Consider the following 26080-nt stretch of genomic DNA (forward strand, 5'->3'; position numbering starts at 1 on the left):
AAATACAGGTAAGTACATATAAAAGTATTGTAAGGAGTTTAGCCTTCAGGGGCTTGCCATTTACCACCATTCTCACTATTGCAGATGAAATCAGGCTTTGAAAATGCTAGATCTCTCTCTGATCTGTTTTGGTTTGTTGTTGGGTTTTTTTTTCCAGGGAGACAAAATAGAATGGTGTCAGATATTAATGGCAATCAAATTCTGCAAATTCCATAATCCAGACAGTAGCTCCTTCACCCCTGTACCCAGTGCTTCTGGTACTACAGAGTTAGAATTCCCTACAGAGGCACTGAGTGTTGCACACTGAGGAAGGAAACAAATTCTGCATCAAAGTGACCAAAAAGATGAAGTCTATGCCCAGTTTCATGCAAATCATTGATTCTCACAAGCATTAAGGTTTCTCCTTTACTGAGGTGTTACAAGGTACAATTCATATCACCACAGTTTTGCTGTCTGTGAGTTTTACCCAGATGTCTGTGTCATTCAGCCATCTCACAGCTTCAGGACATGCTTTCCTCTCCCACTTGACTGCAGAAGGCACTTAAACAAGTAACATAAAGTGAGTACCTGACTTTCAGACAGCTGCAGGTGAGAGAAACTCACCCCTCTAATTAGCCATAGGACTTACAAATATTCTTATCATGAATAACTCATTTTACATTGCTCTGAGATGTGGTCCTTCTGCTGAAACCCATATTGGACCATATTGGACAGCACAAATTCTACCATCTCAACACTCCAACCTGTGGTGTTATCCAGAGCAGGGATACATTGATGTACAATCACTGAATGCTTCAGAATTGGTCTTTCTCCAGTATAATCTTTCTTTTAAGCTCTCTTTACATGCTAATAGGCCCCAATAAGGACTCTGTGGAGCCTTCTCTTTCTTCATAGGAGAAGAAACGGGTAACTAAGCAGCTATCACAGTAGTGATAGTAGTTAATGATATTTTCATGATACAAAACTAAATAAAATCAGGTTGATGATGTTTTCTAAACACTGCAGGTTTTTTTACATAGTTTATGAGGTTCCAATCAGAGATTGTGCTCATTTTAGTTAGCTACTGCTCCAGCACTGCTGAAGCACAAAAGTTGGACTCTATGATCTTAAGGTCTTTTCCATCTTAAATGATTCTACAAGTCTATAATTCTAATTCTCTAGCAAGCAAAAGGCAAGTGGGAGAGCCTGAGCTGCTGCAGTCCTCTATAATTACAGGCACTGAATGCTTTGAAAGTGATGAGAATCACATTCAGGGCTTTGGTGAGTATAAATGAGAAGAAACAGGTGACTGTGGAAGGCAAAGAAGTCTCTGGTAACTGGAGAATTTGTGAAAGGGATCACAGCACAAAAGTCCATTCTCCTCTACTGGCTGGGCTCCACAGCCTCCCCAGCATGCTCCACGGCACCATTGTAATAGGGAAGACCATGGCAGATGAAGACATAGTCCAGGCAAGCATCCAGATCCATAGAAAAGAGTGGGTACATGTGACACCCAAATTACAAGTCTCAGGAGGCATTATTGTGACATTTCCAGAACAGAATTCCCTGTTTCCAACGAAAAGTTTTCAGTGTTTGGCTGATGCATTGCATTTCTTGACCATTTGTTTATTTGATTTTTAGTTTTTAAGAACTCAGAATCTTCAACATTGGAAAAACTACACCGGGTTTTTCCAACCCAGCCCCATCACAATACCAAGGCATGTGATAAGCTTTAGGAAGTGCCAGAATGAGTTTAGATTTTTTATATTATTCCTTTATATATATTCTAGGTATTTCAGATTTATATTCAGAGTTCACTGAATTCACTGATAACTCTGTGATTGTTCAGAATGATTCTGAAGAGACTAAGAAGCTGTACAGAAATTCAGCACTTTTTGGCCTGTGCAGGGCACTCACTCTGCTGTTTTCTATGGTTTTGGAATAAGGCTTTTCATGAGATCATTTTGGAGGCCTTTCAGCTTATAGTGGGTGTTTGTGACCATTAGCTTGGCCCTGCTTGTAATTATGACATAAACAGTCCTTATATCCTATAGACTCCACAGTTCCATCAGGCTTTACTCCATTCCTATCTTGGCTTTGTCCCACCATAGTTAAATTCACTTCAGAAGTAACATCTACCTTAGCAAAACTGCATAAGCAGACTTGTGATTGTTAATTTGAACATGAATCACATTTAAAGGGTATCTAAATACACTGTTGAGCACTGAAGAAATAAGCTCTATACACTTTTAAAGGCCACACCACCAAGAGAATTTGATAAATCAGTCACAGTTACAAACTCCAATTCACTCTGTTCCTCACGTTTTCCACCAGCAATGTTACTCAGAATGTATTCAAGATACATCTTCCACTCAAAATACTGTGGATTCTTTTAAAATGTTTAAGATTTATTCTGGACTCATAATAAAAACTCGTTTTCTCTTTCATTCCCCAAATGATACAAGTCTGAAATTCATTAGGGCTTTCTAAATAGGTATTTTACCAACTTTATCATATTATCAAAACACAGAAACTTGAAGCTTTCATCAAAGTTCAGCAATACCAACTGCAGCACACACTGATACCTAGTTGTGTGAAGATGCAGATTTCCTAGAATAACATGAACATTATCCCTGGGCTGTCAAAAATTATTATCTTCTCTTGGAGCTGTCAGATCAGAAAATACATTTCTCCCTGCAAAGGAACAGAACACTTTTGCTAAATCCATGAAATTAGGTGTGTTTCAGCCAAGCCATCATACATTTGCCTTCACAAAGTACCTTGCAGATTTGTTAACATGAGCTAAAAATTTCTTGCACAACAGTGCTCTGAGTGAAGTCACACTTGCATCAAAGCCCCCTGAAATGTGCTCATCACATGGGAGATGGAACAATGGCAGACAAGGGACAACACCAGCAGCTCAATTTTCTTTTCCCCACAGCAACTAAAATAAGAACAGAGAGATGGTCTCCGAACACAGCAAGCCAGAGTCCATGTTCAGCTGCCCAAGCACACGTTATAGCAAATTTGTTGCCTCAGAAAAAAAGGGGAAAATGTCTGGGTTACACCAGTGAAACTGAGAACAGAATCTGGCCTTTTGACAACTGGCTGTTTTATACAATATTAATATCACTGGCTGGCATACACAAGATTTAAGTATTTTCCACGTCTGGAATTAGATCTCCTCTTTCACTGGTATCGAGGGGCCTTTAACCTACATACTGTAACTTACCAGTAACAGATGAAAAGAGCACAAACTCCTGGCCTTATATGAGAAGGTTCACTCTGCTTTCAGTAGAACCCTTGCTATTCCATAAATCCATATAAAAAAACCTAATCCTAATTTACAAAGAGAAAATCTAATAAAAGCAGAATGGTTTCCAGAAGGATCTCATGGAAGTGGAATCCATCAAGGTAACTTTTGTCTTGCTCTTTTTCTGTCCTGCAGTTTTGATTTATATCTTTGCATTTAAATGCTCTTGAAGGGAACAGAAGAGGTGTGCAAAAGCTGCAATCAGGCAATTCCTTCCATATGAGTAATCAAGTTGGTTCAATTTTTGATATCTTGCTTCTTTCATTTTGGGGGAACTGGAAAGGATTTTATTTATTTATGCCAGATTAAGTCAAGTGATAATTGGTCCCATTGACTGTGATGGGGCTACACACCTCAGGAAGGATTCCTGGCACTGGTCAGGATCTGCAGAGTCAGCTTTGCATTTCTTGCTAGGGATAAATTCTCCCACAGGAAAACAGAGCACCTCTTCACATGAAGGGAAATCTGTCCATATAGCAATGAGATCAGCATTTAAAACAACCCTACTAAAAGGCAATAGCTCTCCCTCTTCCCTGGGAAACATCTTGTTTGCCATTCAGGAAGGCTTCTCTCTTACTGATAAAAATAGCTATTAAAGGTGCAGATAGGTAAGAGCAAGAAGGTACCAAAAGGGTAATTATTCAACAATAAACACATGTTGCTGTGCTTTGGAGTTTACCTAATCAAGGCCAATGAGCAAATAACCGAAAAGATGTAGAACTGAAATGACTCACATTTAAAATAGAGATAGATTTGGAATATTTGCCTAACGTACTTAGATATCCCCAGAGCATCGTGGGCTGTGCAGAGAAGACCAAACTAGGTCATTTGCTTTTTTTTCTTACTGCTTCACTCCCTTTAAAAAAAAAATAATAAAATTGCCATTCTTGGTTTTGTTTGGATGCAATGTCCAAAATTTACCACGACAACACTGAGAAGTAGAAGGCTGTTCCTGGCAGCTGGATGAGTCACGTGAGATGAGGGAAGACCAAACAGTACCAGATTTTCTCAAACAAGTGAAAATCATCCATGCTGGAAGAGGTCATCAGAACCCTCCACTGAGAGAAAATTATTAACTCAAAAGGTGCCAACACAACAAAACCATGTATGGTAGGGAAGGGTCTGTACTCACATTTGGCATCCCATTCCATGTAACTACTGCTGAATAACCTCCATTACTGTATGGCTGTACTGTGTGGCCACAACTCCTGTACAGGCACTGACTTAAAATCATCAGGAGAGAGACACAGCACTATGCTGCCTGCTTGAAGGCTCAAATGAATGGACTGAATGCTTGAAAACAGAATCTCCAAGATGATTCATGAAATCACAGCATTTTCAAAATTTTCAACACTTTCTCAATGTTTTTTATGCCTATTATGCTCTGTTGTGACTGGAAGGGCTTGTCTTAGTCCTACACCAAGCCTGAGGGGCAGAAGTGTAGCACACAAGCCAGATCATAGGCACGCTGGTTATTCTGGAAGGCAAGCCCAGCTGTGTGATCCTAGAGACATATTTCCTATGCCTTGTGAAAAAACATGGTTTCTCCTTTCGTTTCAGTGACCCACTACTAGCAGAAATTTTGGGTCTAATAGAGTTTGGGTCAATTTTTTTTTCTATTGTGTGCAGAGCTTAAGAGAAGGGAAGACTCTTTGGGAGTAGGCTGGTGTAATTAGCCATGTAATTACATGAAATTACAGCCTTAAGCAGGCATTACTCAAATTTAATTTCATTGGGATCTTCAAGTTCATAAGAATATATCCTAGCCCTGTACTTCAAGATCTTGGCCCAGAGATCCAAAAGAGATGTTCAGACCTTTTCTCTTTGCAGTCATTTGCACCATCTGCTACACAACAAACCTCCGGACATTTGGGCTTCTCACCACTTGAAAGAGGAAAGTTCTGCACTTCAAGACATCTTTGCAGTAATTGCTAAGGCAGTGCAACAATTCCTATAACCTGTTATTATTAAATATCATCCTTTTTGAAATCAGAGAAATGTGATGTGGTTCCAGATTGCCCAACCATGATTATTTATGCAGGTAAACGTATGCTCTCACAAAGCTTTGTAAATACTATGCTTTTATTCAAGCTATAGCTTTAGTCTCTGTATTCTGTGTTTGATTTCACCCCTGTATGCTATCAATGCTGTGCATCACTAAGTTTCCTTCCTGGGGTAGAAGGAAATCAGAAACCTCAGATCTGAAGATTCCCATGGCAGTGCATTAAGGTGCAGAATTCCTTCCTTATTGCATGAATTATCTGAGCCTTCTGGGATGCACTGGTAGCAAAGGAATGATCTGAGCATGATGCTGAGGAAACAGCTCTGTGGACAGTCACTATTAATGTCACACAGACTTTTGTTGCTGTGTTTTCCTTACCTGAGGACAGCAGTGGCTAAAATAACAGCACCAAATCTTCACTGCTGCATTCAAGAGTTCAGATATCAAAGATGAACAAAACAACTCACACCACATTCCAGATTCACCCTAAATCTCATTATCAGTTACAATCTCTTCACATTTTAAAGCCTGTCTCATAGAGCTGGTAGAGAATTGGCCTCCCTGCTTTAGAACACCTGTAACTACCTCAGTAAAAACAGAGTGAGAGCTAAAAAGTTCTTTATTACAGAGCAATAGAGTCAGGTGAAGACCCAAATTGTTCTGCCCTTGTGTATCAGAACAGAAGTGACAGACCCTCTGCCTATTTGGAAACAGAGACAGGTGAGATGAAGCTGTAAAACATGAGTGTTAAAACCAGCAGATACAAAAAACATTAGATTAAAAAAGAGGATCTTTTTCCTCTAAGTTTTTTTGAACTATCCTATAAAATCCCACAGCAGAAATGCTTACTTCTTTTACAGTGATGTAAAAGTGAAGACAGAAGAGCTAAGAAAACTCTTGTAAACTAAAACAACCCAGCTAGTGAAAGAAATTGTGGAATATCAATCTTAAAAACTTGTGAAAGATAAATATAACCCATGTGTGTCTTTCTAGTAGATTCTGGACCCTAAGTATTGGCTACATCTATATTTGTTATTTCACGTTCAATTTATTTTTAAAACAAGTTATTTGGATTGCATTTTATTTCTGTTCTGTAGAATTGTTTTTTTGCAGACTACACAAAGCATTTGAAAAGAGTGAATGAGTAGAGTTACTACAAAATAAAGAAGCCTGGTAAACTTTATATCAGCCTAGCTTAAAACAATGTGAAAATATTAGAGATCTGTAACCTTTTCACCTTCCAGCACATGCTTAGATACAGCTCCCACGTTTGACTTTTTCATGGTATTTTAAATAAAAACTTGGAGTCCAACACACAAAGAACAAAGGAACAACACATTACGTCTTTCACTGCTCAAATGGTTTGCAATGTTATGTAGTTTAGATTTCCAGCAGAGACCTTCACAACACTTTTTGAAGTCAGCAAGCACGGCCAAGGTTCAGGAAAACACGTGCCATGTGCTCAGGTTCCAGTGACTTCACAGCCTGAGCTGATGTTCTGAGTTAGGCTCTAGATGTGTAAGAATATAACCATTTTAGGCAACACTGAACTGATTGTCAGAGAAATAAAACAACTGCCTACTATCACAAGAGGTCTTTCACTACACTAGATCTGGAATGCAAAATTCTTGGCTTCCTATTGGGATCTCAGACTTCTAAATTATGTTCCCAAACAAAGCTAAAAGCACACTGAAAATGACCACTGCCCTCTTTTGTGACAATCAGGACAAAACCTTTTTGCAGCCTGACAAAACACAGGTCTTGTCATTACATTCATTGTTACAAAGTCTCATCAGCTTGGAATCACCTTTTGCCTGTTGCCAGGCAATCTGAAAAATATTGTTCTCAGCACATCTGGCCTGTTCTGTGGTCAGTTATCCTTCCTCACAGCTTGGCTTTTAGTAACAAGGGGAAAAGACATTAAAATAGATGTTTTAGGAAAATATTAAGCTCAACAAACATTATTTTAATTAAAAGGAAATCCTAAAACCTTCCTAATGGGCACCTGGAGAATATAAGCTCCACGTAATGAAATTTGATGTTTTTCTTTAAGGAGACTGTGTTTGGAATAGGTTTTTTGCAGTATTTCTGATAGGTAGGATATAGACTTACACTTCTTCATCTACCAAACACAGGAGAACAGGGGTGTCTGTGCCACCTTCTGAGTAAAAATATTCAAAAGAGATGATGCAATTGGTCCCATCCTCCTTTTCACTTCTCTACTCATCTCCATTTCCCCTTCATTTCAAAGATCAGTTTGAAACCCTCCCTTCCACTGCCACCTTTACCTCTCTCTAACCTGTGCCTCACTTTCCAGAACATGTTCTAGGATGCCACAGGTGCAAGACTGCTGCCACACTGCACAAAAGTGGCCCTACCATCTAAATAGTAACCCTAGTTGAAGCTGGTCACATGGCCTGGCTACCTGACAACTGTGTTTTTCATTCTGAGCAACACACAGAAGTTGCTGTCAAGTCTACCTGGTTTAAAACCCCTGCTCTCACCCATCAGATTGATCACCACTCTGTGCTCCCAGAGATGAGCTGGACCAGGACAAATCAATCCACATGCCCTGGATAAATGCCACCATGCATACCAGTGTAAGGCACAGGACATCTCTATGCTGTTTAGGGTTATGTACACACTCACCTGCCCTTCTTCCCTTTGGTTTGTCTTTTTTGTTGCTAAATGGACATCCCCAGGGGTTTCAGAGCAGCCTGTAGTTAGACAGGGCCTGTAGGTTAAAAGAGCTCCAGAGTGACCCTTTCAAGACAGAAGCTCACACATTGTGTCATGAGGGTACTTGAATCATTCCTATTCCAAACACTTTTTTCATCCTTTATTATATGACTCTACTGAAAGGACAGGATCTTTCCAAACATGCACAATTTGAGACAATCTGTTCCTGTTGTTTCTTACTCTTAGTCATTTAATTCACTAATAACCAGAACATGTCTGCTATGAGCTGCACGTGGGTTACTGCCTTCCCATTTACTTATTAAACCCTGAACTTTTAAACTCCCACATCTTCACTCCTCCACATTTTACTTAGTCTCTCTTTTCCATAGCAGTTCTAGCCAGCAGACTGTATAAAGACTCCATAGGGGGTTATATGCTCTCCCAAACATTTGAAACACAAGGATGTGCAGGGAATGGAAGCTGGGCTTTTCCCACATGGCACCTTGCATGTGTCTTGTGTAAACATGGATATCTCTAGGTCCCAAGAAGGAATTTTTATGGCTGCCTGGCTCAGCAGTATATTATACATATTAAAAAGAAAAAAAAAAATATATGTACCACCCGTTCTTATAACAAAGCACACAAAAATCACTTCCAACAAGATGATGAGTTCAAAGATTTAGAAGCCTGGAAGTGTCACCAAGTCAGTAAAAACCACAGAAGACATAATCACAAAGACAGAATCTCTACAGGTCACATAGGATTATGCAGAAATGGTAACCTTTAAACAAAGGGGGAAGCTGGTCACTAAAATTCCCCATTTTCTTCTTTTCAGTGCCAGCTAGATGGAGGAAAAGGTCTGGTGGGATGCAGACACATACCAGCTAGTCTTAAGGACCTAATTCTGATGCGTAGATTTGGAAAACTCTACTCACAGTCAAAGGAGACAGAAATGACTCATAGTAGGAATCAAAATGCACTGGGAGTCCAGAAAGAACTTTCCATGCTGCTATGTGATGGGAATGCTCCAACATGGAAAGGGAAGGCAATGCACTGTGTATCAGCTTCCAGCTATGGGATGTCATCCATTTGCTGGCCCTCCAAAAAGTGTGAATTAAGCTCCTTTCCTACAAGAGGCTTCACAGGTCTCCTGTATCTACTGATACCTTCACTCCAAGCTCATTTGTTACAGAAGCTTCTTCCAGATCTTTTTTTCCGGGTGCTTTACATATCAGAGTGATGAAAAACTATAGTGAAAAGAAATTTTTTTGCTGCAAACTACATGCTCTCTTAATGCAACTTGCATTGATTTCTCCATTCTCTTATTTAAAACGAGACATCTTCACATACACAACCTCCTTACTGTGGATCTCTCACAAGCAACCTACATCCTCAATCAGCCTCTGTGCTTTTTGAGTAGAACAACTATTTGTGATGAAAATTCAAATTGCTACCACAACCAAGCAACCATTTCACCTACACAGTCTCCTCTATCATTTAACACTTGATACCTAATCCAGTAATGGCTTCTTTGCAGCTCAGAATTAAAGCTGCCAGAAAGAAAATTCAAGACAAACAAACAGTTTCCCCGATACATGCTGAAAAGAGCAACATCTTACCCCTGCTACTTTTCATTTGCTCTTTTCATTGTTTGACATTTCTTACTGCCAGGATTTTGGCGTTATTTCAAGGCTTGATTTGAAATATATTTAACACTGAGTGATTTGCAATGTCATTTTCTATTTTACCAGAACTATGCTTAGGATTAATTCTATTTAAGTAAAATTAACCCTTCTGCACTCACTGCCAATGAGCAGGCCTCTTGCAAGCTCTCCACAACACAGTGTGGAGTCTCTCACTTCACACAAGCTTAGGAGGAGCCATTATATGGAATTGCAGTGCTAGGACTGTAGCTATATGCAGTGTATGGTAAACTGGCACCTTCAGGTTACCACCAGTAAGAAGAGTATCAAACATGGGAGTTATTGCTGCAATACCTATTTATATGCCAAGCAACAAAGTAAGCAGAAAAACTCTACTCTAGGACTAACTAATTCCTGTGTCTTTCCAAAACAGGGCAGCTTCAGGCAACTGCTGGGAGGGCTGAACATCTTCATTGTATCAATCTCTTCAGAAAGTCAGATTCTGGTAATAATCATGCCACCCTCAGCATGAGCTGGTGTGCTGTGGGGTTTTTTTAGCAGCCTGTGGGACAGGGTAAGAATGAAGCAATTGTGGAATCTGCTGTAAAGAGGCAAAGGTACAGGGAAGAAGAAGAAGAACAGAGGTAGGATGACACAGAACGATTAAAGGGTACAAGGGCTACTACAAACAGGGAAAATGAATTATTTTATCTTTTATTTTTTATCTTTTATTATTTTATCTCACTAAATTATTTTATCTTTTTTCTTGCATAAGTCAAACTAATAAGATTAATGAACATCTGGTATGATCCAGTTTTCCTGTTGGTTCTTGTTGCATTAATCTGCCTTCTGAAAAATGCTGAGAAATCTCAATATAGAACTTCTCAGGTGCATCCATGCAGAGGGAAAGGTTGCCTCCACTATCCATTCCATAACTCAGCAGCATGAAACACTAAGCAAAAACTCTGAGGAAAGTGCACATACTTGCACACTGTCCAAATTCCAGTGTTATGGCATTCTTAAAACTCAAATTAAGGCTGACTCTTCAGATTTACAGTGCTTTTTTCTGCTGATCATCCCTGCCATCAAGAATAGATGAAGGGCATGAAATCATTCTAACATGCTAATTTAATTGGTCCAGTAAAACTGAGAATAATTAATAAATCTCATTGTCTCTGAGTCTAGTTCTGTTCTTGTCTGGTTGTCAGTAAGGAGTCACTGCCATAGCCAGTGAAATAACAGTACTACAAAACTACCAGGTGCAACATCAGATCTATGAAGTTTTCCAGAACTGAATGTCTAAAGGTGCACAGAGGAGGGATGAATTTTAGCATCTCCATTTAAACAAAACCTCCCAGTGTTCCATTAGAAATACAAACACTGCAGACAGCAACACAGACATTGACCCAAATATTGCTGGCTAATCCAACTGAGCAGACAGCCACCACCAGAATTATTATCCCCTACTCAGACTAAATTTGAGGGCCTCAGACTGAGAGTCCAGCTTGCTACAACTTTGAACAGACATCCCATTCCTTTCCTCTTTCCCACCACCCTGGCACACAGCTAAATTTGACAACAAGGGATAAGGATTTATACCTGGAATGTGCATTTTCAGGTGAATTAAGTGCTAGAAAAAAATTGCCAGGTGGAGAGCTGTGGAGCTGGAAATATTTCCATAGCAGGTGACCTGTGGTCAAAAGGTGTGCAAGGTCCCCTGGATGTCAGGATCAAAGAGCCAGAAAAGTGCCCTATGAAAACTCCTTCTAAGTGGGAAACTGAGAGCCTCTGGGGAAGTGACTGAGTTTGTGAATAGCAGGCATAGCACAGGGATAGAGAGCAACTTCCAAAGACCACACAGTTTACAGACTGAACCCAGAAAGAATGCCAGCCTGCCTGGTGCATTCTATTTCCTGTGGGATATCTGCTCTGAGATGAACCACACACTGTTGGATCTAGGGTGTATCTTTCAAAAAGACATCAAATCTCAAAGTGGAATCTTTAAACAGTGAAGAATTGGTTCTGTGGCAGTTTGTTACATAGCTCTCAGCATGGATTTTATATAGCTTGGCCTTGTTTGACTTCAGTTCCCAGACACTGAGTCTTATACTGCCTTTGTGTGGCACATTAAAACACAAGACATACCTGGTGCTTTCTCCTTCTCTAGATAACTGTAGACGTTGTTCCTACTTGTGCTTCAGTGACCAACTGGTTTCCTCCTTCCATTTCTCATGGAATATAGTATGTTCTCCAGATCAGGGATTGCTTGTGTGAATCCTCTCTTAAAAACAGGCAGTTTTTCCAAGGACCCTTGTTAAACTGTCAACACTAGGACAGTACAGTACTAAACTCATTAGTAACATAAAACAGAGGTGTTGCTTTGTTGCTTCTTACTGATATGTGCCTAAATGCAGAATGGTTTTTATTTTCCTGTTATTATTATAATTATCACTATTAATCATTCTGCTGTAGCCTGAAATAGGAACTCTTGTTCAAGCCAGCAAATTCTTAATATTTCACCTGAGGCTGAGTCTCTGGGTGTCAGAATTTGGGTGAAGGGAGAAGGATGGTTATCCTGGTTTTGTGTGTGTGTGTGTGTGACTAATACAAGTCTCTGCTAAGAAATAGAATAAATTCATCAAATTATATCACTGTGCCTCCAAATTTAATGACCCAAAATGAGTTCTGCTGTCAATGGGCCTAACTCCATAGGCACCACTGAGAACAATGGAGTCCCCCAGTGTGTGACCAAAAAAGAAATAACAACTTTTTAAAGAATGTAGCAACTGCAGAAGCCCAGTAACCACTTATGAAACAGAGGGGGGAAAATCAGCCATTTCAATTTTCTGTTTACAGGCAAAAAGTGCTCCAGCAATAGTGTCAGTGAATGTGAGATTTCTGTTGTTTTAATTAAGCCTTTCTTAGGTTTGCCTTGTTTGGTTTAGCACAAGTTCTGCAGCATGCTTCTAAACCCTATGGCTGGTTTGCAAAAGAGAGCAGAGAGGCATTAACTGAAGCTATTTAAAAAATAAAGGAGCTGGAAGCTGAACTTCAGTATCATCTGAGCCCCAATCTAAGCCTTTTAGAGCTAAAATGATAGCTGGCAGACCACAAAAAATCTCTATTTACCTGGCAGAAATCCATGTGATCATGAGCATGCTAAGAAATTAGCTGAGATGAAGTGGCAGGAATGCAACCTCTGGAAGTTCCCAAAACCAAGGAATTTTTCCTTCTCATTGTCACAGCCTTTCACTTGCATGGATCCTGGCAGTCAGCAAGAGGGAAAAGATAAGAGGAGCACAGCTCCAAAATCACTACTTGTTCTATTAGGGCAGCAAGTATCATGCATTATTTGCACCGTAAATCATTGGCAGCAGTTTTCCAAAAAGAAAAGCTAGGAAAGAAAGGCCTAACCAGAGGATACTGCAGGGATTTCTAAGCTGGTGTGTCCCCATCCCCTAGTAAGACAGGCTGTCTCCAGAAGCTGCATTAGCCTGGTTCCAGGGCTAGGGTGGCAAAACAGCTCAGAGCCCAGTTCAGTGGCAAGCCCAGATGTGAGGTGCTGGGCTCTTGCCTGAATGCAACTCATGGGTATGGCTAGAAAGCACTAAGGTGTTCTCAGACACCAGTAGGGATGCTACAAAAGGAAAAATACCTTCCCAAAGCTCAGCTCCACATCCCCAGCACATCAGTGCACTTCCCTCTGACTGTGGAAAAAAAGAGTATCTTGTTTCTGTGTAACTGAATCGCAGCCATGTATATACAGCTAATGACTGGTTACACCACACATAATGAAGAGTCACGTTTTGCTAACTGCACAGAAAATAAACAAGCTGAAAAAGAAAACAATTACTGGCTTTGGTAGGAATCTCTCTTGACCTTCCTCCCAGACTCAGGCCCTTGATGCTCTCAGACTGCTGTGCAGTAACATAGTCCCAGTCAGGCAAATATGATGCCTACTCCAGTTTTGCCTTCCCTTTAATGCCCAATGGTATTTCTAAACCTTCTTTGCTATAGAATTCCTATTCAGCAGAGGCCAGAGCATCAGAATTCCTGTGGTCTGCTCAGCATCATCAATGGCCTCTTTTCTGACACCCACTTGACTGAGTTACAGTCACAGGCAAGGAGCCATCCCAGTTTTTACTTCTGAGACACAGGTAATGGTTGTCTAAAACACAGAGATATGCCAGAGCTACGTGGGAACCTTGCACTCTCCTTCTCATCAGCACTAAATGGGGACCATTCTTTGCACGTATAGTGAGAATTGTGAAGTCTGTAGCATGTCCTGTCCTTCATTTACTAATATAGCCAAAGTACAAAGGATTATAATGCCACTGCATTTTACTGGGTACAAGAATGACCAAAGATATGACTCCTGCCTCACGAAGTTCCCAGCCTAAGAGAGCATTAAGGAATGATGAGCCAGTGCCACTCAGCACAACAGCAGTGGCCTTGGCAGAACTGGAGCTTAAGGGTTCTACATCTTCTGTATGCATCATGAGCCAAACACTGCAAGTCAAACCTCTTGCCTTATCCTAGAGACAACTGCAGTGCTGGACTTAGCTTGTGGTAGTTAGACCTGAAGTTAATGGTTGGCAAGAAAGAAAGTTGGGAAGGGAGAGAGCTGACACAAAGGATGTTCTGCCTCTGGAACCCAATCTCAGAGCTCAGGGAACCCTTTCTACCTTCAATAAAGAAGAAAAGCAAGTTCTCCCTAAACAACCTATCAGCTGGTAACTTCTGTCCCCATCCTACAGTGTCACAACAACATCTCCAGAGATGACATGGTTGTCTGCACACCCCTGTGCATGCTGTCACTGGGGTTCTTCCACAGCAGCAGTTGTTTCCATCATGACTGGACAGGGACATTTTATACAGAGGAGTGAGACAGAAGGAAAAAAAATCAGAAAGGGGAGTGGGAGGAGAGGAACTTAGCCTGACAAGTGGCTGGTGGGGATAATGACCCCAGTCAGAGTCCTTGTGCTCTTATAATAAAACTCTTGACAAATCCCAGCATCTGGTAGTTCAGCTGTGGGATTCTGCTGTTTATTTTTCTATTCCAGTTCTCTCATCCCTGTGCACTGCCCATGCCTGGCTCTGTTAAGCACTACAGAGCTCAGTTAAGTGCTATAGAGCATCACTGAAAGAAGAAAAACCCCAGGCTCAGCATCAGGCAGAAAAAAATGAATCTGCTTAAATCTTTCAATACATTGATGAGAACACAGGCAACAACCCCTCCACACCACTACATGCAGGTTTGTGTTGAATGCACACCAGAAGTGACAACCCCAGCAGACTGCTCTGAATTAGGGAGTGCAGACATGAGCACCAGGTTATTTTGTTCCAACTTGTGGAAACCACGACCACCCCTGGGATGCACAGGGAGAAGCAGTTACTTCCATGAGCCATCTAGAGGATGGATCCTCTTACTTTCAAAGAGCTTGGTCCTTTCTCTATTTCTCTCTTCCCTCTTCACACCAATCAGCTCAATCACAAACTCAAACATAACTACACTGCTTCTGATGCTTATTGTCTGCCTACCACCACTTAAAATTCAGTCTCTAACATGGCTTCCTGGGTGACCAGTCATCAAAAGTAGCTTCTTGCATGTGAAAACCAGACTGCTACACCTTCAGTCTGCCAGTCCTACTTTTAACCATCCCTGTCACAACCACCCCTGTCACACAGGCTTCATCTCTGTCTCTGGCTTCATTTTTCAGGCCTCAATTCACTCTCAGGCCTTTCTGTAGAATATTCCTGAGGAAATGCCTTCCTGCCCTACATACCATGTCCATCCATCTCCCCATTACCCTGTGTTTCTATTGCCAATAGATCTTCTGATGTGATCTCATGTGATATTCCCCTGGAGGAATTCCCATGGGGACTGCAGGGGAATTCTAAGCTGTATGTGTAGCTGGAGAAGATTTCTAAGATTTCTGTCTTGCCACTCTAGCAGAACTAAACCACTGTCAATCATAGGACTTACCACCTGGCTCCTTCTTGCTGTTCTACCCTTCTGCCTGGAATGTGGGGTTCCCACTGTGCCAACTCCACAGCTCAGACTCTGGAAAGGAGCAGTGGGCAGCACCCAAAAGGCAGAGCCTGGAGAGAGACCGAAAATTGAGACTTTCCTCCTCTATGACAAAGAGAGAGCAGGAAGAGTTCTATCTGCTCTAGAGGTGCAGCTCTCCTAGACTGAATTGTCTGTGGTCAGGAAATGAAGTTCTCTCTCTGAAAGTCATTGGAAAAAAAATCTTTTGAGAAATGGTCTTTCAGTTTGGAGAAACCATGTTCTGCATCTAATCAGCAGGCCACAGAGCTGTTAACTGCAATTGGTGATAATCACAGGAGAACTTTATGCAGTGACAATTCATTTTCAATAATTATTACTCTGTTCTTATAAAAATTACCTAAATACTTTGCTCTCAGCTACAACAAGAACATTCCCAATGCCCACTCTCAAATTGTTTTCACTTTTAGAGATGCACAATATTGAAAGCAGATGTACCAAACTGAACCTTTTTTTTTTTTTTTTGCAGTGTACTGTAAATGTTTTTAAAATGTGACTCTGGTACAATGCCTGTCAAACAGTCAAATTCAAGGTAAAGAGTGCTGCCAAAACCAAAAGACAAATGAAGTTTAAAATCAGTTTTGACAGATTAAATGGAGACACTTTGAAGCCATAAATCAGATGGCCAGTCTCTAGGAAGTTAATAATGAACGTATCTTTCCTCCATAGTTATTATCCCAAAGATACACAGAAGAACAAGCCAACATCAAAAGCAAATTTTTGTCTCAGTGTCTAAAATACTTCACCCAAGCAGCAGTGAAAGTATGAGCTAGTTCATCTCCTAATATTTGCTTGGTCTAAAGAGAGATGAAAGACTAATATTTGTATGGAACACACACAAATTCCTAGTGTTCAAAATCATTGTCTAAAGCAAACATTTGAGCCCACTGCATTTTCTATGCATGCAGCTCTACAGTCATAAGCCAGTGGATATCTGGATTATTTTTTTACCATTTGTTATGAGCAAATTGCTGTCTGTATCAAATGGGGGAGGGGGGGTTGGGGAAAAATAAGTTCCAGAGGAGAAAGCACACGAGCAACAAATGGTGTCCAAGCAACAAATTTTGCTTGGAAAACCTTATTCTTCCTTCTGTGCAAACTGGTTGGTTATATTGGGTTAATTTCTTCACGTGTAAAATGGTGCATGCAAATAAAATCAAATGAAAACAAAGAAGGCAGAGCAAAATGTTTTCCAAGCTTTGCAACAGAGTGCTTACAGTGTTTACACAAATAGTAAAGTCTGGCTAAAACAAGCATCTGACAGCTCTGTGCTGCTTCCAGACACACTCCTATTTATTCCATGTAGGCAGAACTGGGTGCCCAGGCAGAGCCCCAGTGAAATCCCTGGGGCAATGCACAAAGGCAGAGTTTTGCTGGCACAGATGCCATTGCTAGATTAGATCTTGGGTGTTGTGCTCTCCCTTCCACGCTCACTCAACAGAGTCCCACTGAAGCTGGACAAATCTAGATAGAAACAGTCCCGGAGGAATTAGTTACTACAGAATACATAATAAACAAAAGCCTAGGAAATCTTTGCACCAAAACACAACTTTCACCTCCGTACTTCTTTTGTGTTACAAATTAGATTCCACAATCTGTTGGAATGCTTGGACATCAATGAACTCCCTAAAGAGAGCAAGGTCTATCCAAAATGCAGCACCTGCCAGCAAACACAGCAAGGATCATAGAATCATAGAATTGGCTGGGTTGGAAGGGACCTCAGAGATCATCAAGTCCAACCCTGGATCCACTACCACTGCAGTTCCCAGCCCATGGCACTCAGTGCCACATCCAGTCTCTTTTGAAATATCTCCAGACACAGAGAATCCACTACTTCCCTGGGCAGCCCATTCCAATGGCTGATCACCCTCTCCAGAAAGAAATTCTTTCTAATCTCCAACCTAAACCTCCCCTGGCACAACTTGAGACCCTGCCCTCTTGTCTTGCTGAGAGCTGCCTGGGAAAAGAGACCAACCCCCCCCTGGCTCCAACCTCCTTTCAGGGAGTTGTAGAGAGTGATGAGGTCTCCCCTGAGCCTCCTCTTCTCCAGGCTGAACACCCCCAGCTCCCTCAGCCCTTCCTCATAGGATCTGTGCTCGAGTCCCTTCACCAGCCCAGTTGCCTCCTTTGGACCTGCTCCAGGACCTCGATATCCTTCCTGAACTGAGGGGCCCAGAACTGGACACAGGACTCAAGCTGTGGCCTCACCAGGGCTGAATCCCTTCCCTGGACCTGCTGGCCAAGCTGTTCCTGATACAGGCCAGGATGCCATTGGCCTTCTTGGCTACCTGGGCACACTGCTGGCTCATGTTCAGCTTCCTGTCAATCCAAACTCCACAGGTTGCAGGAGAAATAACTGGCATATAGCAACCTCCTAAATTTAAAACCAGGAAGAAGTCTGGATCTGCACATACATTGTAAACATGTAAGTGCTGATACAAACATCAGCATTTGGGAGTAGTGCATGGATCCAGGACACTCTGTAAAGATTAATGCCATTACAATAATCTAGACATGCAGGGAAATAAAGATCTCTTTTAATTAAGTTGGACATTGGTTCATGAAAACAGTTATGGCATTTCTCAATCATTGTTCTGAATTTTAGTTCACGTGTGAAACAAAGTCAGGAATCATGATTAGATCTCACCAGAATTTGAAAATCTCACTTTGGAAATCACAGTTTTGAAGTCAAAGAGGCAACATTTCAGCTGCTTAATATTGCAGAACCCCTCTGCAGTGATCTCATACACTCACACTCTTATTTGAGTTTTATAAACATGATCACACCCTGATTTTATAAAAGCATTTGCATGCAGCACCCTGACTTCACCACCAAAGAACAGCCAGAGGGCAAGAGGATGGGCAGTTCCCACAGGCCAGCAGGGTGACACCTGCTCAGCCACGCTCCCACACAGCAGTGAAGAGCCTTTCATCAACATCTGGGTCGAAGAAACATCCTAGGCAAAAGGACTGCAAAGTCATCCTTAGCCTGCCTCTACCAAAGGAAACTCTTTGCTTTGACCCTGACATAAAAAGGGGCTGGTTCTACTCCCAGCACAGGGCACTCAACATCAGGGCTTACCTCGAATCAGTATGCACCAGCACTGGCTCTGGTAATTACTGCCAAGGTCTCCTAATCCAGAGATATTAGCATTTAAATGACAGATACTTGAGTTTTAATCCTATCACACACATCTCTATCTAAGTAAAGTTCCTTTGGAATTCAACAAAATGCCAGGAGGCTTATGGAAGTCACTATATAAATCATCTGGAAGAAGAGGGGAAATACACACCACAGAGACAAGCAGAACTTGTTTTCTTTGTAAAACAGCATTTTCCATAGTTTGTGGTGCCACATTCTTCTGTCCTTTAGAATATCTGAGTTAAAACTAGAATATTAGTGAATGCAAGGCTTTTCTTTGCAAGTTCTGATCTTATGTGACAATTGATGTTATTTTCTGGGTCACTGGACTGCTGTTCACAAAAGCAACCTCAAACAATATGCTTTGTAAAGCAGAGCTCAAAGCCATCCACTCACTGCAAAATCCTGTGCCTTGCCTATAGGCAGTGCAAGTACTGTGGAGCACAAGGAAGGCAGCAGGGCCCCATTTCATTAGAATCAAAATTAATTTTTTTGCAACGCTGAAACCTCCTCAATCCTGCCGGTTTAAGCTATTTTATAGACACTACAGTCAAAGGCAAAACTGGGAACAAGAAGTGTTTCTTTTATAAACACTGTTGCTTAGAAACCTTGTATTTTTAATAAGCTAGGACTCTAAATTCAGCATGGCCTGTCAGGATGGGAGCTCAGTACAAGACACTAAGGTATTCTGAGGCCAGTTGCCCACTTTGCACTGCACCATATACAGAGTTGCTCTTCACAGGAATACAGGGACAGGATCAATTGGGATAAGGACACAGGAAGCTGAGTACTTGTTCATCATTCATATTGCCACAGTGCCCAAAATCTCCAACCTTAAAGGAAATTTCCTTTTGCTGGTGATGTGCAAGACAGACAACTTAAAATGGACAGAGCAGGACACCAAAAAAACATACAAAGGGATAATGCATTTGAAAAATAAATAAATAAAATAAGTTTAAAAAGTTAAAAGATATAATAAATACTAAACATGCAGATATTTGGTTTTGCTGGAATAAATATGGTGTATTTGCTTGAAATACACCCTTTGTCCTTAGAAGAAACAAAGCACACAGATGTAGCTACTCCCTCTTCTCAGTGGTACCCAACACTCACAGGATGGATGCTGCGGAAGCAGTCACATCTGTTCTTAGCATCTTTGTTGTGTTTCCTTATCTCCATCCATCTCCTTGTCTGTTGAAGTTTTAAAGTTAAAAGACCTCCAAAAGACACCAATGTGAGGCAAAATCAACAACGAAATTCTGGGATCTCCCAGACTTAATCATCCACGATTTTATCAGAAGCTAATTGTGAATAAAAATTACTTTGCTTGTACCTGCTTTAATTACCACTATTTTCCCTCCAGCATTTCCACCCCATCAGAGCTTCAGTCACATCCCAACATTACTTCACCTCCCTATAATCTCTCTGTGCAGCTGGCCAGCAGGTTGTGCTCATGTGGAAATACACCATTCCAACCCCAAAGGATGTTCTTTCAAGGACAAGCTCAGCTCTACCTATAAATGTCCCTTCTCCTCCTAGTCCAAAGGGAGAGCAAGTCTCACTGTCTTGCCAGGAAAACATTACGTCTAAAAGCTGACATGTACCATGACCCTGACCCTCTAAGGCATGTTACATCTTGTTCTCCAGCCATCAAATTTTAACATCTATTGTGTAATTCTGCAGCAATGATGCTTTCAGAAGATACTGAAGGCCACATTTTATTGCAGTGTGAAGTACACTGAAATCAACGATGGGGCCTCAGTTTGAACAAAACAATACACTTTTATATAGACTTTTTAGTGCTTAACACAGGGGCTCCAACTTCCCATGAGTGAAGAGTGTGCCATGGACATTTCTGAGCATTTCATTGCTGAAGGTTTCATAACCTTCATTATTGATTGCCTATTAAAGTGTTAGTGTTTATTCAAACAGAACTATGCAAAAAATTTGCAAGACAAAGTCTGTACTCATTATACAGCAATAACAGTCATTACCAAACGTGATTTTTTAAAATTCTATCTCTCCACTGGTTTAGTGCTTGAAGTTGCCCTATTGAGTCTTTAAGAATGCTGGAAGAGAAGTTTACAGTCAAGGCAGCCCTTAAATGATCAGGCTATTCTTCTGAGTAAATGTAATTGCTTTACCTGGATCTAATCTTTTCATTCAAAGTACAGATTGGCTCAGTGATCAGAGCAGGGTTTGTCTGACAACTGCCTTTTACTGAAAGCAAGTAGCAACAATGGACTCGTAGTTAAATGTAATGAAATGCAAAACAAAAAGAGTGCATCCTGCCAGAAATTACTTATTTTTCCGTAGGTTTATCTTGCCAACATTTCAGTAGTTTAGATAAATCAGAAGATTTATTTCTTTTTATTAACTCAGCTGAAGTTCAGCAGAATCCAAGAATTTTTTAATATTGTCAATTTTTTTTTTTTAAAGATACTTTATGTGAAGAAAAATGACTGCTAATCCCCCAAATGTTTTTAAAATCTTCAAAAATAGTCACAAGCTTCAGCCAAAGCCAGTGGAGCCAGAATTTCCACAGATGCATCTTTACTGTTGTTGTACTAACTCATGCTTTGAACTTGACAAGTCTCACAAGCAAATAGACATTGAACACAGACAGATTTGGGTAGGAAATGTCTATGAAAGCCTCAGGCACTACAGAAAAGTATTCCTGACACCTAGCAAGCTGCATTCCTCTAGAATCAGTGCCTTCTGGATGCTCCAGGATGGTATTAGCTGCCAGGATACAGACTCTTAATCTTAACAGCAAACTGAGCTTACACAAAGTGAGTACACGTGCAACACAAGAGAAATAAACACTATTTTTGCAAATTAGCTGCTTAAACAACAGCTGCTGACTGCAAGGCAGGAAGACTGCGCTCCTCTCTAAGGGAAATAAAAAAAAAGGCAAATAAAATAGAAATATCTTATGATGAGTTGAATTCATGTCAGAGCAAGGCATGATTTCTGTATCAGTGGATTACATGCAACACAGATTTTCCAAAGTGCAGATTTTGTAAATGTAACTATCAAGTATAAACTCCAGCTCAGACAAATTCCAGCAATATGAAATAAACCTTACAAATTCCTCTAAGTTTTACTGGATCAGCTTCATGCAGAAAACATCAGTGTGTCCAGCTAACAAAAATGACTGATAGAACTGATATGCTTTCAGGGTTTAATGGAATTAATCTTTCATATATTCCATGTATTTTACTGTTCTCTCAAATATGACCCTTTACTGTCTGTATCTGATGTCTTTTACTGCTGTTTTCTCAAGGCACCTTAACTAGCATAAGGATAGGGCACTTTCAACTGTTTCACCAACAGTGTATGATTTGTCATCAAACCCTGTGCTGCCTGTGTCCACATGAAGACCTGGAAGGAAAGATGGTCCTTGGATTAGAGCAAGGATCAATATTTTGAGTGGATACTTCACATTTTGGATGACCCTCAGGCAAGTCACTCAATTCAGCCTGCACTGTCTGCCCTGCTGGTAAAGTAGGAATAACAGCACTTACATATCTCATCGGGATACTAAGAAAATAAATATATATTAAAGGTTGAGAGACACCCAAATTCTCCAGGACCCTACAATCACCCTGTCTAGAGAAGTTACTGTCAAAGTGTTTCTGTCTGGCCACCACCATTTCAATGCTTTATGTATTGCTAGCAAGACCTGATGTAAAGCCTCCACAAAAAGTATCTTAAAATATAACTGGAGAGCACACAGAGGGTTGCATAATCTTTGTCAGGAAGAAGTCTAGATAATTCAAACAGGCTTCAGAATTGCAAATATATATATATATATATATATAAATATATCAGGATACTTGCTGGAGCTAAGCCTGAAGTCTGAACCTCCTAAGCCTCTGCTGTCACTGCCAGACAGGAGAAACCTCGAAGGTAAATTTTAATGCAGAGGAAAGGATCTTCAGAAGCATCTCAGGGAATTGTCAGTGCAAGTGTTCCTCAGAGACATGCCTCCTGCCACTAATAAACTGATGCAAAGGCAGAAGAAAGGGGGAAAGAAAGCTCTTTAGAGCAGATTTCTAGACCTTTTATAATCTGTCTTCATTTTTGGCAAACTGAGTCAGACTGCTTTGCTTTGTGTACTTCAAGAACTATTCCCCAACATACTGCCAGTTAGTGAAAGGATAGGTATCAGAGCCTTGCCAGAGTGCATTTCAGTGAGGTTTTCTGGAGCAAGTAATTTGGATTTAGTGCTCAGAAGACAGAAAGATTGAGAAATGCTTTCTGGGAATTAGGGGTTTGATGGGGCAAAATAATAGCTCAGGCCAAGAAGCAGCCAGAAATGGGGCACAGTGCAGTTATCCCCAAGGTTCAATTAAATCTGAGATCTGAGCCCACGTGAAAGCAAAGCTAAAGGCAATAAGAGAACACAACTTCTTGCAGCGTCAGTTTTCAGACATTTCCCATCCACCTTAAATTGTGGCTTAGTCACATTGTCATGGTTGCATCCACAGGAAAAAAACAATAGGAAGGGACAAAAGAAAGGGAAAGTAGAAAAGCCCTGAAGTCCCTGTCACCACTTTCTCCCTCCCTTTCACCAGCTTGTTCCCTGTTGGGTCATCCCAGCTCTCACAATCTTATTTGCAAGGGCTCCCTGGTCTGTCATCACCAGGGAGGCAGACAAGCACATCCCTCCCCTCCAGCCTGCCTTGGGAATATGGTACCTTTGTAGTCTCCATGCCAATGAAAATGATTGCTGCTGGCAGAGCCAGAATGGAAGAAGGAATGGGGGTTCCATTAGGAACCAACAGGAGGGCTGCAGGGATCCCTGTGAGGGGAGGGTTAGACTGGATATTGGGAAAAACTACTTTGATAAACGAATGGTCAGGGTACTGGAAGAGGCTGCCCAGGGAAGTCACCATCCCTGGAGCTGTTCAAAAAACCATCTGAATGTGGCACTTCAGGACATGGTTCAGAGGCTGTGGTGGTTGTGGTGGGCTGACAGTTAGACTTGATGATCTTAGAGGTCTTCTCCAGCCTTAAAGATTCTGTGGTCCTATCGATGGCTGCAGGACACTTTCTGATCTATGACCATTCAGATACTAAGAAGATACCAGGGCCAGGGCTTCTCCTCACAAACCTCCCATCAATCATTTACTTTTCTAGATTCTGGCTTAGAAGAAAGCCTCCCAGCCTCACTCAAACACAGTCTTTGAGCAGGACCTAGTACAGGGATCTTCAAAATCGCTGACATTAGTGTAGGTGGGGAAAAAGGTTTCTCCAGACATCTCCAATGGATGGATTTGGTAGTGCTCATCAAGCAAAAACAGCTGAGAGAAAATCCTTGCTTTAACAGGACACCCCTCTTCCCATCTCAGTTCTTTTGCCTCCACTTCATTCAGGCTACAGGACTTGTCTGATTCTGGGATCAATGCCGAGTTTCAAGTCCTATGGTCTTCTGGAGAGAGACCATCAGGAAATCAGCCAATCCAGTCAATAAAGCCCAAACCCAAAGGGGACTTGCTAATTTCTTCTCCTTTTCAAGCACTCAGAGGAATAAAAGAAGGGTGATCTTTCTGAGGGGAACGCTGTGGTTCAGGAGAGAGTGGCATGAAATTTCCAAATTTTTATTCCACCAGAAATCCTCTGGAAAAGGGTATTTCTTCAGTGGAGCAGCAAGAGAATTTCTGAACTTCCAAGGAAAGTAACAGGTATATATTATCATGTTCTGAAGTCAGAAAGAGATGAAATAGATTAAATTGGTTTCAATTTCTTTGTGAACTAAGGAAAAAATGCTATCAAGTAAAAGGAAGTGGAGAAATTCAGAGATACAGAGTTCTAACAGAGATAAATTTCTGGAAGGTGGCAACCTTATCAACCACTTAACTATTTTGTACAGGCACTTTGCTCAAGCAAGTGTAGCCTAAGGTAAGGTAGCATTTGTTTAGGAAAAGAGAGCTAAAGTGCCTTGTATTCACAAAGAAGTGCTGCAGGGTAAGTGTATGCATGTGGCTACTCGCAACTGACACAGTGATTTATTTGTTACTCTCTTGTAATTCATCCCAATTCCAAAGCCCCGAGGCCCAGTGCCCCTATGAACATCCTGCCCCTATCCTGCCTCTTAGGAAGAGCTGAAACATCACCACAGCAGTCATCTGGCTCCTAATAGAACCAGAGACATTTATGCACCTCAGGAGCAATGACTGTACACATGGAAGGGATACTCTTAGGAAACCTGTAAAGTTTGGAAAAAAATCTTGGAAAGGAAATGTTGTCTGTCCAGCAATTCTCATGCTTCACTGAGTGAGTGACTGCCTGACCCACCCAGGATGGTTCTGATAATCCTGCCAGCTGACCAAATCCCCATGATTACTGTTGGTGCCTCACTTGCCCTCCATTTATAAACATAGGCACAGCACAAATTTGACTGCAAGGAGATTATGGGGCAGGTTCTCAGCTCATGCAAACCATCAGAGCTCCCTCTACTCCTGTGATGACTCTCGTGAAAGAACTACAATGACTTACACCAACAAGGACCTAAAGGTGGATGTTTAGGCAAACACTGTGGAGTGGAAGGAGACAGAATTCCATGTCTGGCATCCTTGATAGGGACTAAAGAGTGCTTTCAACCTAAAAGCAGATATATAACTTCAGCTAAGCTAAATGGTCCATCCATGGGCTAAATGGACCCAGCAATTTAATTGGACTGGCTAAGTGGTCCATCCGTGGCTAAGTAGATCCACCAAAAAAGTCTGCTTTCCAGAAAATTGTTTCAATGATATTTCAGCATCCAGCCATGGGGTGGGGAAGGAGACTGTATGAAGGAGTCATGTTTTCTGACACACCTTGCTCTACAGAAGCAGTGAGAGACTAATTATTATCCAAAAGATTGCCTTTTGCTTCTTTAAATAAGTGGATGAACATGTTAGACAAAGCTGAGCCTCTTAGAATACCACACATAAATGTTTGTTAATTATCAAATATAAAAAAACCACATAGCTGTTTTACACAACTGAGGAAAGGGAAAGAAACAGTTATGGTAACTTGCTCTGCCTCTGCATCACATGTTGTGGTGTCCAGGCATCCAGACAAAGCCTGGACAAGGAATGAAAATAGCCAACAGTGGCTGTTCTGAGAGGAATTGGCCTATCTAGCTTTTGGCAAGGCATGAAATGCTTCTTAACCATGGAAACCTGAAACTACAAATGAGGAAATAATCTTTTCAGAGAGTTTCTTCCTAGCTCCTTTGCTTAAAAGTTAAACGAAGAACCAT

The 26080-nt window shown here is 41.2% G+C and overlaps 1 protein-coding gene across 1 annotated transcript in view; it reads right to left on the reverse strand.

Moving 5' to 3' along the window:
* Positions 1–26080, reverse strand: part of GLIS1 (GLIS family zinc finger 1) — a 184632-nt gene that overhangs the window by 103301 nt on the left and 55251 nt on the right. The window lies entirely within an intron of this gene.

This window comes from Calypte anna, chromosome 8, assembly GCF_003957555.1.
Source record: "Calypte anna isolate BGI_N300 chromosome 8, bCalAnn1_v1.p, whole genome shotgun sequence".
Lineage (NCBI taxonomy): Eukaryota > Metazoa > Chordata > Aves > Apodiformes > Trochilidae > Calypte > Calypte anna.